Raw genomic sequence first — 13,267 nt, 5'->3', positions numbered from 1 at the left:
AGTGCAAAAAATACACATCATCTATCCGAAATACCGGTCTGTATGGAAGATATAGTTAGATTATATCCATGCTGAGAGCCCAGTTGAGATCTCAATGGAAACACTTTTAAATTTTCTCATATACCTTTTTGAAGACAAACGCCTGGCTGTTACAACAATCGTGGCATACAAGGCAGCTTTAATGGAACCCGTACTTTACAGATTCGGGATTAACTCTAGCATAGAAATTGTCACTTCCCTTCTCCGGTCTTTTGCACTACAAAGACCTGCTCCCGAAAGGCTTCCAATTACAGTACTTTGTCCTTGAAAAGGTGCTTGGACTTCTGTCAACCCCTCAATTCAGTGGACCCAATACACCCATAACTCACATGCTGCAAAAGGCGATCTTTTTGATTGCTCGAGCATCAGGAGCTCATATTAGTGAACTAGGCTCTCTTAGACGGAGATGATACATCACGCAAACAGCTGACCATCAGTTATTACTGTCCCCTGGCCCATCATTCCTGGCCAAGAATGAGAATCCTTTAAGAAGGAAACCTATTTTGATAAGAAAACTCAATTTAGCAGACAAGACATTATGCCCAGTTCAGGCACTTAAAGTTTACCTAGAGGTCACGGCAAACATCCTAGAGGGTCGGATTTTCCTACACACTAGCCCAAAAAAAACCACTCTCTCTACAAGGATTGAGAATAATTTAATGTCCCTCATTAAAAAGGCAAATCCACACTCCTTTCCTAGATCACATGATATTAGGAAAATAAGTACATTGTTGGCCTTCTTCAGAAATGTCTCTTACCAAAGAAGTCTCCGAATGTACAGGATGGTCGTCAGAGACAATATTTTTAAAACATTATTGCCACGAGCTCGACCAAATTCAACTATACTGTGTATCAGTAGGTGGTATGGTTAGTCCTGACCCCATTGGCTCTACAGTGGAAAACCAGGGGTCTTCCTGACGGGTAGGTATGCTAAATATCGCTGGGGGAAGGTGTGACAATACTGCAACCAAACTGAGCATGTTTAGGTAAGTCACTGTAGAACTACATCCTAAAACATAAGTGCGTGTTTGGTTTCTTGTTCTTTGTTACCAAAACCTAAGGGATATTTGGAATAAAGAATGGGGCTTGAAACTTGTGTCTTGACCTCAGACCAGAAATGTTTTTTCTTTGGGTTGTTGGGATTAAAAATTGAGAGCTTAAGCCTTGTCAGTTTCTTTGTAAAGCTCCTTGAGGATGAAACAAGCAACTATGCTATCAAAAAACAGGTTTTGACGTAGGAAAAACCTATTTTTGGTGGTCGTTGTTTTGAGTCCTCAAAACCCTCCCACTTACCTGACGAAAAGGCACGGGATTTGGGTGAGGGATCATCCTGCATTAACCAACAGAAAATAATGGTTATTTAGTCGTAGTGCCGCTCTATTGTCGACAATATGGTGGACTGTACATGCACAGTAACCACTTCTTCTAACAGGTTTTGGCAATGGAAGAACCTGGGTATAGCTTTGCTGTGAGATATGGGAAAGTACCCCCTTATCTTTGGGTCCATTACATACCCCATCATGTGTTATAGTGTTTACCATTACGATACAATACCTGGCCATGAGACCAACTAAAAGAGAATCTTTGATATTAGTTTGGTCACCATGGAGCTCTGGTAGACCCATGAAAAGTAACTCCTTGAGGACTCGACAGCGACTACCAAAAATAGGTTTTTCCTACATCAAAGCCTTTTATTGTACCTTTATCTCTAATTATGAGCCAATGATATTGTATGCATATGATGTAAATCTTTTTGGAAGCTGTATGATTATGACTTCATTTTTCCTTTTAACTTGAGATTAACTTACATCATTATGGTTATCGTGTAAAATTTTGTTGAATATGTTATGACTTTAACTACCAAATTATGAGACTTTATCAGTTCTGTATATCTCTAATTGTTTTGAACAAGAAACGAATAAGCAGGATTTTGATTGTTGCTTTTATATAATGAAAATTATTTTTAATGTTTGGGCACTACATTAAAGTTGTTTTGTCTGAGACAGAAATCTGCATATTTTTTTATGTATCTGTAAACCAAGTCATGTTGGGAGTATGTTAGAATTTCTTACATATGTATTTAGTGATCTGATATTGAAATATTCCTATAGAGTTTAGTTATTAGATACAGATGTTTTGTTTTTCTAGAGTATAGTTTATTAGATACAGTGAACCCCCATATTTGCGGGGGATGCGTCCCAATGTTTTGAATAGGTCAAATCATGAATGCTTAAAACCCCTCTAAAAACATTTTGAAATGCCCATTTTGATAGCTTAAACCAAGAAAAACCCTGTAAAAATGCTTATACTTGAGTATTTTAATAGTTTTATCACAAAAAGTGCATTTATTCATGAAAATTATATGAAAATATGGTAATTAGTGAATATTTCTCAGTGAAAAATACTGCGAATGGGCGAAATTTCCGCGAATGATAGCTAGATATGTTCCACAGAGAAACCCACGAATGCGTGAGTCCGCGAACCATGAGAACGTGAATACGGGGGGTTTACTGTATAGATGTTTTGTTTTTCTAGAGTAATTTGCAACTCCATCACACTTCCAGGGAGTTGTAAATGCGAGCATATTATATATCACAAAGACCAGGGGGAATTTGGAATATAGAGGAATTGAATATGGACATCGTCGACTAGACCCTACCAGGGGAGTTGATTATCTTCTTTCTCTTATATTCCGAGACAATACTTCTGGACAGACGGTCACTAGAAAGTAAGTCTTAATTGTTAATCATGTCCTGTATATGTATCTTTGAAGCATGTTTTAAGCCACTTCCTATTCTTTCTTGGCAGTCATTTGTTAGTTTTCTTCTTCCTTTATGTAGTTAAACATTAAAATCTTATGATTTCCTGCTTATGCCAGCAAAATTTGTAAGTTAAAGGTCCAAGGAAGACTGATAATTTTAATTTATTAAAAGTAGAAAATAGCATTCTGTTTGATATGGTTTAGTATTAAAAGAAATTACAATAAATATAGATGTAAAACAACAAAGAAAAGGTTGTTACCCATATACATCTGCTTTTGGTTAAAATTTACAAGTGTACATTAGAAGCTGGAAACAAGACCTAAGATGATGTCATCATTTATCACGAATGTTTTTACTTCAGGCTCTTCATTATGAGCTTAGACATGAAGTGCATTCCCACTAAAGTCCTTGTTCTGTACAGTTTCTGTCTGAAGTCTGATCAAGCCTACTTCTTCCTAGCCCATTTTCTAAATATTTCCTGAGCCTTACAGTTCCTTATCCCACTGCTTCTATATGTACTACTTTTCTGACCAACTGTTTCTCAGTCTGTTATCCAGCTATTTGTCAGTACTGTACATCTGTTTGCCACTCCCTCATTCATAATATGATCCTCCACTGTACCCTGGCCATGAATTTTAACATTCCGTAGTCACACCTCAAAATCTTTTCCATTGGTATTTTCATGTTGCTGCTTTGTAGGTCAATTAGACATTGCTCTGTGATCATGGGATATTTTACTGTACAGTATTTACTAATATTGATGTCTTATCTGTCAGTTTTCATTTCAGCTGTGTTGCAGCTACTGTACTCTTTTTCTTATTGTCCCCCCAGTCTTTCTTGAAGTACATTTTCAGGCATTGAAAATCTCATACCCCAAATGCGTTTTGTAATTCCGAGCATATCTTGTGGTACCATCTGTTACATCTGGTACACAGTACAGTACTGAGTTAAACCCCACACCTTTCCTACAGCAGCTATGTGGCCACTATTTAGATTGTGCCTTTCCCTGTGTTTCCTTTCCAGTCACCACATTCTGTTTTGCTTACACATTAATTTCTAGCCCTCAAGTATCTCGGATGATCTTCCTCATTTCAATTTCCACCTCTTCCTTAGATTCTACTGTTATCATTATGTAGGTGATTTGCATGCAGCAATTCATAGGAACCTCCTTTTTTGCACTCCTATGGAGCTTTGTCCATTGCTCTACTGTGATAAAATCTAAGGCACTCAGCACTGATTCTAGATGGTCACCAACATTCAGCTTTTATTCTTAGGTAATACTACCACTATTTTCATGAACCTCTCTGATTGATTGATTGATTATGAAATTTAGGTCTTGAAGACCAAGCACCAGAACCCATCAGGATTATTCAGCGCAGCGATGAAGATGAAATATATAAATTAATGATGTGATTGATAATGAAAAGGTGGTACCAACTACTCGCAAGATGATCAGTTAATTATTTTTCTCAAGATCTACAAGTTGTGGTATACTGTCACTTTTTTTTTAAGACATTGGACAAAACTATTTAATATATTATAATGTTTTGCAATACTGTATATTCATATCAGCACTTATGATTTCTATGGATTAACTATTTTGTCTGTTACTGCTTAAATTATTTCAATAAAATTTACCTCTCTTCTTTCTTACTGGTGTAATGAGAGGTTCTGCTTGTAATGATGAGGATGGTGTATGGAAGATGATTACAGATACTCATCTTTTATTATTAGTAACATCTTAATATATGATACTTGTACAGTACAGTATTTGGAGTTTAATACTTTATTGAGTAAGTGAACCATGCATTTTGGGAAGGCTAGTTTTTCACATACTGCTGCCTAAACTAGTGTTGGCTCAGCCTTAGTGTATAGATTTTCCTACAGTGAAACTATCACAGCCTGAATTGTCTTATTAGGTACTCAGTTCAAGAGAGCAGATACTGCCTTAAAGATTGATTACTTACAATGTTGTTCAGACTAAAAGGTAGCAGTGGACATACAATCTATAAATGAGGTTATGGTTCAAAACAATGTAAATTCATTTTACTTTTAAAATGATACCGTTTTACATAGAACCAGTGAAAGGTGGACATATATTAACTGTAAATTGATGGGTAGGGTTGATATCTTATTTTTTTTTCACAGGATTCCTTGATATTATTTATAAATTTATGGCTCCTTCAAGATATCGTCAATCATCCTGAATGTGTTGAAGAACATAATGTGAAACAGATTGTACTGGCAGTTAGAATTTTTTGCTTCCTTTTTTTATTTTTGACATATTAATAATATTGAAATTTATAAGTGATGGAAATCAAGTTTAATTTTTAACTAGAAAACCTTGTTTTATTCCAATCAGGATTTATTTGTATTTTTGTTTGATTTTTAGATTTGAAGCAACAAGACCTCTTACTGAGCCTGAGATGATACCAATGCCGTATGTGACCGAAAATACTAGGGTCACTTTAGTTTTACCAGTAATTCAGGCAGATATTATCAAGGCAACAGAATTTATCAATAGGTAAGATGATTATGGTTGTTTATATCATTACCAGTACAATACTATAATTGCTGCTGTTATACAGTAATCAGTCATACCAAGGGAAGATTAATTTTATATATTGTTCTAGTTGAAGTTTTCGATGATTGGGGAAGGTTTATCTGATGATTGAGAAGAAATAAACAAAGCAGTTTACAGTAATAGCTTCCTCTGCAGCATTGTTGTTCCAAAACATGTGACATAAATAGAAAAATTACCTTAGCTGATTAAGCCCTTTAAAATGATCCAGGCACCCTATAAACCACTATATTCAACTCCATAATATTGCTAATGCATGTACAGTAAACCCTCCATATTCGCGGTCTCACCATTTGCGGACTCACGTATTAAGTGGTCTCACCATTCGTGGACTCACGTGATTCGTGGATTTCTCTGTGGGAACGTATCTGCCCATTATTCGCGGAAAATTCGCCCATTCACTGTATTTTCACTGAGGAATATTCACTAATTACTGTATTGTCATATCTTTTCATGACTAAATGCACTTTTTGTGATAAAACTATTAAAATACTCAGGTATAAGCATTTTTAGAGTTTTTTTTTTGTGTTTAAACTATCAAAATGGGCAGTTCTAAGTGTTTTTAGCAGGGTTTTAAGTATTCGCAGATTTTAGCTATTCGCGAATATGGGGCGTTTATTGTACTGTACAATAAGTTGTTTCATAGTTAAGCATTTTACTGTCTTTTAAACAATAAATTTAGGTTAGACCCCCAAAATTACACGTATGTAGTCCTTTATACTGTACTGGGTGACATCAGTGTGCTTGATGGACTGGAGGTGGAAGGTGATGTTGAAGGCTGAATTTCTTTTCCATTTGGATTTATACATAGCAAGAACTGGTTGAGAGTGCCCTGACTCTGTTGCTTTTATTCTTTTTTAATCTACGATCGTCCTATAACAAACAACTTCGAGTCATGCATTACCTTTGCAAAGCACTAAGCAAGGAGTTTCTCAGCATTTTGCAAAGGCCTGCTTTATCTTGTTGATGTAGTCATTGTGGTGAGGATTCTAGGATTCTGATGCTTTCTCCTGTTTTTAGCGCTGCTGCTTATGAAGCTCCATCAACTCCTTGTTTGTCAGTCTGCCTCAAATAACGAGGAAATCTCCTCCAAGTCCATTTTCAGGTCATAGCTCAATGTCACCAAGGCTTTGAATCCCACTTGAAAATCATGTGAAGAGTTTGCAAATTGATGTCCTTGTGTCCATTTGTCTTGATGGAAGTCAATACACTTAGGAAACTAATATCAGAAGAGGGTGAAACCATATCCTGTCTTCTGTTTTGACCTTTCAGGACTCCTTTGTGTTTTGTATATTTTTGCAGTTTTATATTTTCTGTAGTCAAACAAGATCTGTATTAAGAATAAGGTTCCTGAAAAAGCTCTTGAAATTTGAAAAAATTGAGGGCACAGTTTCTTCCAAGTGCCCCTCATACCTGTGGCTGAAATTTCCTTTAGAGTGCCTTTTATGTTCAGAACTACCTTTTGGATGTTGTATCGCTTCCAAAAGTCACAGATTTTTAATTCTTCATTCATATTCTTTGCATCTCCCGCCTTCCTAAGTGATTGCTGAAGGTAATAATACTTGAAGATGGCATTGATTCCATGTCCATCAGTTCCAAGATAGAGGTGGTGTTGTGAGGCAGGTAAACAACTAATATTTGAATAAAAATTGATGTCTAGTGGGTAGCCAGGAGTGTTGTCCAAAAGAAGCATCTTAAATGGGGTGCCCTTTCCCTTGCAGTATTTTTCCCCAAGGGGTTAGTTCTTTGCAGCGTCCCTTGGCCCATAGCTGCAACCCCTGTCATTCCTACTATTGTTCCTCCATTCATATTATCTTTCTTCCATATTGCTATCCAACCTCTCCTAACAATTATTTCATAGTGCAACTGTGAGGTTTCCCTCCTGTTACACCTTTCATACCTTCCTACTCTCAATTTCCTTTTCTAGTGCTGAATGACCTCGTAGGTCCCAGTTCTTGGCCTCTAGGCTAAACTCTATACAGTATTCCATTCCATTCCTTACAGTATTTTCCTGCAGTTGGTACAAAGTGGTTGAAAAACTAATTCTTTAAAGCAATAAAGGTCACCCAAGTCTTGGGGTTTATCATCCACGAAATTAGAAGAGAGGCTTTTAGGGTTTTTCTATAATGCTTGAGGGTTTTCTGGAGCAGCTTTAGCTTGAAATCACCCGCACAATTTCCCTCCAACAAAAGGGTCAGATTGTCTTTTGCAACCTTGAATCCTGGTATAGCCTTCTCCTCCATAGATACAAATGAGTAGTTTGGTATTTTCTCCCAGTAAAGACTGGTCTCATCCACATTAAATATTTGCTCTGTGAGAAACTACTGCCCCGTGTATAATCTTTCCCAATATGCAGGGAATTTAGATTCTACAAACTTGTCGGCCAATGCTCTTTTGCAGTCGACCCTAACATGAAGATTTTGACGACGTTTGAACTGCATAAACCATCCTGAACTACCCAGGAATTCTATCTCTTTGTTATCAGGAAACTGTTCTTGAGGTCTGCAAACAAAGACAGTGGTTTCTCCTGAATCAACAGCTTGCTTATGGGGATACACTGATGAGTCTGCCATTCAATCCAAATAGAAAGAAGCTGTTCTGTTTCTCTGTAAATCTTGCCTTTTTTTTTCTTGTTGATGATGGTATTCTTCATCCTTGGAATGTCACCCTCAGGGTTAGCTCAAACCCATTGTGAAAACTGACAGCCATTGTCCAAATCAAACCAAGAAAATGAGCTATGGCAGCAATCTCTTCACAATTTACATAGCATTTTACTGTAGCCACCTTATTTTCCAGCAGAATAGCATATGCTTATTAATACTATTCAAGACACAAATTCAGTGCAAATAATATACCATAATTAACATGCATTCAGGTACACATTTGAATTTGCTACCAAGAACTACTGTTGCTGCACAACTGAGCAATGGAACTATACAGCTGAATGTTATGTACAACAACAACATTTTTATATTTTTAAGGTTTTAAATGGTTATATTCTGTGTATACATTATATTACCATTGGTTTGATGTGATTTGGGAATTTTCTATTGATTTTTGTATTTTTATGGGTAAATAACTGAACACTGGAACTAAATACATGCAACTGTACAGCATACCATCTGTACTCTGTATCCAAACATCATATAAATAAAACAGTATTTTTAACACTTTTGAGCTTTTAAATATTTGATTGTACATTTCATTACTGTATATTACTTAATATTTTAACATTTGTTTTTACGTGATCTGTACTTTTTATATTGAATTCTTTTTTTATGATGTTTTGAGTTTTGTTAGTGAGTAACGTAAAGATACATAAACCTGTTGGTCAGTTTTTTAAACAAAAACTGCCATAAAATAAAATCAATTGAAATGTTGCTGTACAGGCTTTCTTTTGGATGTTGTACAAAATATTCCAAAGGATTAAGTATTTCTTACATTAATTGTGGTTACTAATGTATGTTGACCTATATTGAACTTAAACAAACATCTTCAAAGGAATTTCACTCACTTTGTAAAATGTCTTTACAGATACGAAGTAGAATGCATGGAGAAGGGTGAACATACATTTTCTCCTTCTCATTTTACTGTACAGTCCTGGAACTGGTTCTGGGGAAGACAGTGTGGATGAGTTCAAAGGTTAGGCTAAGTTTTTTTTTTTATTAATCTAGGGCATCTGCAGATTTTTCTTGTATCTTTTGTAATACTGTATTCTTTGCAATATCACACAAGTGATATTATGATCTCGTGTACTCTTTTCATTTTAAGAAATGGATTTTACATTCCTCCTTTTTCAAATCAAGTTGAATCTTTATTGCTTTTCATCCTCTTGAATCTACACTACTAGATTTGGTCAGTCTTTCATGAATTCTGAATGCTCAATTCTTTTTTTCCCCTAGTAGTTCTGGAAATGCAGAAGAATTTACTCATCAGGTAAGGAGAGAAAATCATAGTTAATTTGGTAACATGTTAAAATGATTGTTTGAAATGTTGAGTCTATTGCAACACTACAAGAAAAGTTTCTTGCTTAAGCCTATGGATGGAAAACAGAAAAAGTGCAAGAATATTACATTTGATAAAGCATATAAACAACTGACAGCAGCTACTCAAATGCTTAAAAAGCTTGCAGACCTGGACGGAGGACAAGGTAATGGTTTAAAAGCTTTTAATTGTGAATATTCATTAAAAATTTGGAATCTGCTACCATTCCCTAAGTCCAAGTCTCCTTGCATACACAGTGGTCTGGATGGCTTTGCTTCTTGTGTATTTATGTAGCTGCTGGCAGGTGTTTAGTTACTTTAATAAATGTTTTATTAATACATTCTTGCACTTTCTGTTTTCTTCCATAAGCCTCATGCCTATAATGGTTTACATTATTGTCTTGTTTGTTTGATGTGGTTTAGACAAATTCCTGTCTAGGGTGTACAATTTTACTGCTCTGTCCTTATACCTTGGCTGTTCCTTAGTAAATTAAGAAAGTGATCAGTGTCTGTTCATAATTTTATAGTTTAACTGTTATTCTAGGATGAGGTCAAGATTAATTTCTTAAACTGATGCGCATAGCTCATATGCAAAGAAAATTAACTAGCTTAGTTGCTCAACATGAGAGGGCCTGTGTAGGTGTAATTGCTGTTAGGCTAGTAGACAGTTTAAAGGAAATGATTTAAAGGAAGTTGAAGAAAGAAAAACAACTTTTTGGAATTTACAGTGATAGAAAAAATTCTGTGAAATAAACAAAAGAATGTATCAGTTATGTTGAGCTGCTTTCATTAGTCATACTTTATCTATTGGTTAAATACTACTAGAGCATAGGGTGTAATACATAGAAATTTAAAGTAAATTCATAACTGTGTAAATACCCAAATCAGTTTTCTCAGTTACAGTTGTGTCAGATTCTCTTTACTATTACAAGTAATTTTACCCAATTTTTCAAGCTTATAGCATTAGTTTTTGTTTAACTAAATACTGTATAGTATAAGAGTACAGTATTGAAGTTTTAATTATGCTTCACTTTATATGATATTAGCCTCTGCTGTGAACAATAATTGATAATTTAACATTTTCCTTTGGATTTAGGATATTTGTTAAATTGTTCATTAGGGTAAAGTATTATTTTTTATTTTTAGAGCAGTCTTCAATTTAATAGAATTTTTTTTATGCCAGACTAGCTTTTTTTTTTGCAAGTGGACCAAGTAATTGTTTGTTTTTTCGTTACCTTTTGATATCAACTTTTATTTGGGATGGCTTTTTGTTTTGCTGTTACCTTTTGATAACTTTTATTTGGGATGAATCCTACCTACTATTAAAGATAGCATAAATCTCTACACCGACAGGCATGTCGGCATTCAAACAAAAGAGGGGACTTGAATGGATGACCCTGGATGACTGCCTAGCACACCTGTTCTCCATCAGGTGTGTTTTGAATTTTAGATTTTTCAACTTGCTTGGAAAAGGCTGTTTCAGATGCAGCCGGCAAATATTCTCATGCTTTCACCAACTCAGTTTTTAAGAAGAGAACAACTGTGCTCTTATCTTTCATCTAAGGTTACTCCTACTGAGAAGATGGCAGCAGGTTTGGTTTCCCCCTTTTGTACTTAGTCCTTAAAGTGATAGGAGGACATTTCCATAGAGGAAAATAAAGATTTTTTTCAGACAATCTCTTAAGTCTAGCATGACACGAGCCTGCTCCTTTCTCTTCCTTCTGGCCCTCCAGTCAGTATTCATTTCTCCTCATCTAAAGACTTGTCTTCAGGTGCAAAGACCTTTTGCAGGTCTACATCAGTCTTTTGAAGAGTAAATCTGCTGGGATTATTAGGAAGAAATAAAGTTTTCAGCCCTCAAATTCTGGTAGGAGCAAGACATTTGGTGATGGAGGTACTGAAGGAGGGCTGTGTAATTCCTTTTCTGTCTCCTCCCTGATTCTGTCTCCTCCCCTGATTTTGTCTCCTATAGCTTTTCCATCGTATCTTCAACAGCAGGAGAAATATCTGGTACTTACAAAAACGATAGTATCATTGTTAGAGAAGGATGTAATAAAGCAGGTGTCAAGAAACTCCCCAGGGTTTTTCAACTGACTTTTTCTGGTGCTAAAGACATTTGGAGGTTGGCACCCAGTGCTAGATGAGTTGAAACTCAAATTTATTCATCTGTCCCTTCTCCATGGAACCCAGCATGGTGCTGGTAGCGATTCAGAAGAATGACTGGACAATATCGGTGGACATGTGGATGCATATTTCCATATTCCGATAAATCCTCAGTAGCTCAAGTTCATTTGTTTTGTATATGGAGGGTCGGTATTTTCAGTTTAGGACGCTTTGTTTCTTCCTGTACAGCACCTCGGGAATTCACAAGGACTTTGGTGCCAGTTTGGGGTGTGTCACCTTTTAGGAGTGAGAATTCTTCTAATGTTGGCCAACTCTGTTGACGGAATTCCTGAGGGCCAAGGATCTGTTAGTTTGTCTGGCTCAGTTACTGGGTATCATGGTTAATTTTCAGAAGTTTGGCTTGATTCCAACTCAGAGAAATGAATAGACAACTCAGCATCTCTCAGGGAGTTTTGCCCCCTAATCCCTTTCCTTCCTTCTTTTTTTTTTTTTGCAAGAAAATTAAGCAAGTTTTTTTTTCAGTTGTAATGTATAAGGTGACATGTAGTGCATAATTTTTGTTTATAAATGATTAAAACTTAGGAAGCCATCAAACTTTGAAATAAATTACGTTAACCTTCCCAAGTCAACTCGTAATAGATTACACTATTTGACTTTTTTAAAACATGCAGTATTATTTGGAATCACTTTGGATATTAGAAAGATAAAAAAGAAAATAAAAATTAAGATTATGCAACATTCAAAATTTAGTATTTTTTCCATGCCTTGAAAGTTATGAACATAACCCTTAAACGCCCGACTGGGCGTATCATACGTCGACTAAAATTGTCTGTTGGGTGCCAAGTGGGACGTACCGTAACCTACGACTACAAAAATTTCAACCTTCGGTCAACTTTGACTCAACCGAAATGGTCGAAAAACGCAATTGTAAGCTAAAACTCTTACATTCTAGTAATATTCAATCATTTACCTTAATTTTGCAACAAATTGGAAGTCTCTAGCACAATATTTCGATTTTTGGTGAATTTTGAAAAAAAACTTTTTCTTACGTTTGCTTGCTGTAACTCGGCCGAAAATTTCAGAAATTCTTTCGTCATTTTGTCGTAATGTTTGCACGGTTTATATTAGTCGTTACATAAAGTTTTATATCTGGAAATGTGTGCAATTTCATGCAGAATACAACAGAAAATAACTCATGGTTGTAGCTTCTATCAGTTTTTAAATATTTCCATATAAATCACGATAAGTGCCAAAATTTTAACTTTTGGTCAAATTTAACTCGACCGAAATGGTCGAAAAATGCAATTGTAAGCTAAAACTCTTACAATCTAATAATATTCAGTCATGTACCTTCATTTTGCAACAAATTGGAAGTCTCTAGCACAATATTTCGATTTATGGTGAATTTTTGAAAAAACTTTTCCCTTATGTCCGCGACATCCGCGCACGGTAACTCTGCCGAACGTCTCAGAAATTCTTTCGTCACCTTGTCGTAATGTTTGCACCGGTTTATATTAGTCGTTACATAAAGTTTTATAAATGGAAATGTGCGCAATTTCATGTAGAATACAACAGATAATAAATCATGGTTGTAGCTTTTATCAGTTTTGAAATATTTCCATATAAATCAACGTAAGTGCCAAAATTTCAACCTTCCGGTCAACTTTTAACTCGACTGAAATGGTCGAAAAACGCAATTGTAAGCTAAAACTCTTACATTCTAGTAATATTCAATCATGTACATTCATTTTGCAACATACTGGAAGACTCTAGCACAA

At 35.6% G+C, this 13,267-nt stretch overlaps 1 pseudogene; it reads left to right on the top strand.

Annotated features, from left to right (window-relative positions):
- LOC136831120 (chondroitin sulfate glucuronyltransferase-like) overlaps positions 1-13,267 on the top strand; it is a 106,630-nt pseudogene that overhangs the window by 73,060 nt on the left and 20,303 nt on the right.

The sequence above is a fragment of the Macrobrachium rosenbergii genome, chromosome 48 (assembly GCF_040412425.1).
Source record: "Macrobrachium rosenbergii isolate ZJJX-2024 chromosome 48, ASM4041242v1, whole genome shotgun sequence".
Taxonomy (NCBI): Eukaryota; Metazoa; Arthropoda; class Malacostraca; order Decapoda; family Palaemonidae; genus Macrobrachium; species Macrobrachium rosenbergii.
The sequence above is the reverse complement of the archived record's forward strand: the minus strand, read 5'-3'. Positions and strand labels throughout refer to the sequence as shown.